Consider the following 4,074-nt stretch of genomic DNA (forward strand, 5'->3'; position numbering starts at 1 on the left):
AATTCTCTTCTCTTCATACTTCTCTGGAGCAGTGTCCTTAGCCTCTTTGTATTCCAAATCTTTGAGTTGATTCTTGCGATCCTCTAGTCTGCTGTTGGGTCTCTGTATAATATTTTTTATCTCAGTCAGTGTATGTTTAATTTCTAGTTGGTCCTTTTTCATATCTTCGAGGGTCTCATTGAATTTATCGGCCTTTTCCATGAAATTCTTGAAAAACCTTATAACCGTGGTTTTGAACTCTATGTCCAGTCGCTTGTTCTCCTCCATTTCTTTGGTTTGTGATCTGTTTCCTTGCCTCCTCATTTCGCTGCTTCCCTGAATTGGTAGGGTAGCTTTGTGTACTAGATGTCCTATTGGTTCAATGGGTCAGCCTCTCAGTTACTTGAGGTGGACACTCTTGGTGTACCCTTGTGTACTGTGTGCCCCCCAGCAGGAGCTACAGCAAGAACTAGTTTTCTCCTCCTTTGCTTGGGCGGTTTTGGAGCAGTCTGACTGGAGCTGCAGTTTATTTGGTTAAGCTGCCACAGAACAGGCCATTTATATGCAAAAGCCGCTGTGTGGAGCCTGGGCAGGTTTGTAGAATGTGCGGGGCGGGCCTCAGGGCGGGGCGGGATCTCAGGGCGTCCCTAGGCTGGGGCGTGGCCAACGGCAATGGCTGGCGTCAGCCGTCTCTGCCTTTCCACGTTTCCAAGTCCCTGCGCCCCGCGTTCCAGCGCAGTAAAACAATGATTGCTGGGCGCACCTCTGCAAAAAAGTCACTCTCACTTTCTGACCCGATGGCCGAGAGTCCAGCTTTTCCCCGTAGGTGTCTGGGTCCCCCGCGAGTCCCCAGAAACTGGGTTTCAGAGTGATCGGGAGCTTGTCTCCCTGCGGGTTGAAGAAAAACCGCGCGCCCAGTCGCCCGCCGCCAGCCTGATTCGCGCGCCTCCGTACCTCAGCTTTTCAGCGTTTGTGCTCCTTTCTCTCCTTAGTTGTAAATCTTCCACTCAGCCAGCTTTCCCGTGGTTCTGGGTGGTAGACGTTTTGTCTTTTAGTTGTATTTTTGAAATTGTTGTTCGAGGCAGCAGATTAGTTGTTTAACCATGCCGCCATCTTGGTTCCTCCCCCGGGGAACTATTCTTATTCCCTTTTAAAACATTTGGCTCTGAGGGGGGTAAGTGACTTACTGTGACCCACAGTCTCATACCTAGTATCAGGTGTTTCTTTCATGCCAGTTCCTGAGTCGACAACTTGGCATCAGGAAATCCTGCCAGGGTTCACCTCCGGTCTCTGGAAGGGGAAACAATACCCTCCTGACCTTTGGAAGGACTGAATCTCATGTGTGAATATCAATGGGACAAGGAGGGTAAGCAGGGCTGGCTGGCGAGGCACCCTACTCCTCTCTCCCTAGAGAAATGTTCTCAACTTCTTTTCCAATTGGGGTTTCATCTTCCATAGAGAGGCATTTACTCTCAGTTTGGTCCTCCTCCTTTTAGATCAGGGTTGGGGAACCTTTTTTCTGCCAACGGCCATTTGGATATTTATAATGTCACTCGCCTAATATAAATTTGTGTTGTTATGAAAAAAAAAAGCTCCTAGATTTGTTGACCTTCAAGTCGCATCTGCAGTTGCCTTGGCAGGGCCAGACCAAATGATTTCCAGGGCCTTATACGGCCTCCGGGCCGGACATTCCCCACCCGTCTTAGATCATCAGAGTAAGAGGGGCTCTCTGAGATGTGAAGTTCCCTCCCTTAATTTACAGGTCAGGAAAGCTAATTGATCTAAAGTAACTTGCTCAAGATCAAAGAACCCATGAGGCTGAGGTCCCCAGATCCCAGCCCCACTCCACCACAGAGGGTGGACAGAATGGGCAGGGCACATGCAACTAAAGGCAGGAGCTTCACTGGTAAATGAGGGAATGAGGCTGCCCACGGAGTCTGCCCACCCCTCCCATCTGTACGCATTTACTCGCCCTTCCTTCCCCTCTCAGATCAGGTTTCAAGCCCTGCCTTTGCCACATATTCATTATGGTGTGACCTTCAGTGTCCTTATATGTAAAAAGGGGAATCATAGGGCTATTGTGAGAACCAAATAAGAAATGTGCTAAGTCATGAGCTAGGGTCACCGGGGAAGCACATCAGCGCGTGCTGCACTGTCCAGGGGGCACGAACCTGCCCAGGCTCTCATCCCGGGAGGAGGTTTCTTTATGGAATGCGTAACTGGGTGAGGCAGGTCTGAAGGTGAGTGGCGACTGTGCTGGGTGCTCTGCAGGTTCTGGGGCAGCTCCCAAGGTAGGGGCACTGGGGGTGGCTTCACCAACATGTTCTCGATGTTCCTCAGCGAGGGGACCCCTTTCAAAGTCAAAAGGCTGTCACATGGACACACACTAAACTCTTCGGTGTGACTATTTTGGGTGGTGACTTTGGAGGGTCAGGGGGGAAATTTTCCCTCAATACTATGGATACTTAAAATCATTATGGCTTTTACTTTCTTCTTTGTCCTTTTCTCTTTATATTTTAAATGTTTTATTCAAGTACAACACATATCCTGAAAAACGAATAAGTGTGATGTTGGATGAATTTTCCCAAGTGGAACACACTACATTAGGAGCACCCAGACCAAGAAACAGAACATGATTGCCCCACACCCCACCTTCTTATTGACCCCTTCCCACTCACTTCCTGACTCTCCAAAGAGGTCATTCCCCTGACTTCTGACAGCAAAGACTATTTTTTTTTTTAGATACTTGAAATACAATTTAATTCTGATTCTAAACGAAAATGAATGGGAATGACAGTAATATACAAGGCTTTGCCACTGAATATTGTGATGTGACTGCAGCACTTTTATATTTGAAGCTCAGTAAGGAAACAACTGCATTCCAACAGCTAAATGTGCAGGTCCAAAAAATGAAAGTATTTTTAAACTGCCACATTCATTCCGAAGCCCATTCATCTCCTTCAGCATCCTAAAGGTCAAGCATAGGCTCCGCTTAGCTCCATAATAAAGGGGCAAACTCTGACATCACAGGACAGGTGACTATAAAACTAGACTCCTGACATTGGGCTCCAGCTTCCCTTCCTCCCAGGTCATCCTCCTCCTCCGGGAGAGCAGTGGTCTGGGCAACCTCCGGGTCATGCTCATAATGTGCTGCCAGCGCTGGGTCCCCGACAACCTCTGGTGGGGCAAGAGCAGGCATGGCGGCAAACTCCCAGTTCGGTTCTCCAATTAGTTTTCTAGCAAGCCAGAGGAAGGGCTTTTCAAAGTGGTAGTTACTTTGAGCAGAAATACCATAGTACAGAAGTTCTTCTTTTGGTGGAAGACAACTGATTTTGCCTTAACTTTCCTAGGCTTAATAGCCACTTTGTAGCCACACAACATGATGGGGATGTTTTCACACACACTTGTACCAGATCTCTATGCCAGTTAGGCACCTTCTTTTAAGTAACTCTCGAAGTTATATCAGACATTATAATTGCACCCTGGGCTTGGATGTAATAGCTGTCTCAGTCCGCTGAACTTCTCCTGGCCCCGAGTACCCCACACATGGAACTTAATAGGCCCTCTGTTGGTGTGAAACAGGAGGGGATGGACTTCAACACCCAAGGTGGCTACATCTCAAACTCACCAGATGAGTTTCACCAATGGAGTTTTCCCAGTCCCATCATCACCAACCAACACAAGTTACAACGGAACCTGGGGTTCTCCTTGGGAAATCATCATGATGTTACTTTCAGAAGAATCTCCGGCGAGTCTGACTGAAAGCTAAAAGATTAATTCTCATTTTATATAAATGGAACCGGTTAGCATTTACTCTTTGGCGTCTGGCCTCTTTTCTCAATATTATGTTTAGAGATTCATCCAAATTGTTGTCTTCCAACTTTTGAAATAAAATGTTCCTAGATCCCCACATGGTAAAAACTTTACCTTCATTCAACTAATTCTTGGATCTCAGGGACTCTTCGTGGGCGCCGCGGGCCGCCTCTTAGGGAACCACGCCCTCCCGGGCCTTCTCTCCGCCCACCTTGGGGGCTCGCGGTACGGCTGCGCACAGCACGCCCGCCGGAGGGAGCGCGGTCACGTGACTGCGGCCGT

General features: G+C 48.2%; 1 pseudogene across 1 annotated transcript; it reads right to left on the reverse strand.

The window, feature by feature from the left end:
• Positions 1-2,971: 2,971 nt before the first annotated feature.
• Positions 2,972-3,699, reverse strand: LOC307110375 (GTP-binding nuclear protein Ran-like; annotated as a pseudogene). Its single transcript has one exon. The product of its transcript is annotated as a GTP-binding nuclear protein Ran-like (transcript).
• Positions 3,700-4,074: the final 375 nt, after the last annotated feature.

This window comes from Cnephaeus nilssonii, assembly GCF_951640355.1.
Source record: "Cnephaeus nilssonii genome assembly, chromosome: 2".
In the NCBI taxonomy this organism is placed as follows: Eukaryota; Metazoa; Chordata; class Mammalia; order Chiroptera; family Vespertilionidae; genus Cnephaeus; species Cnephaeus nilssonii.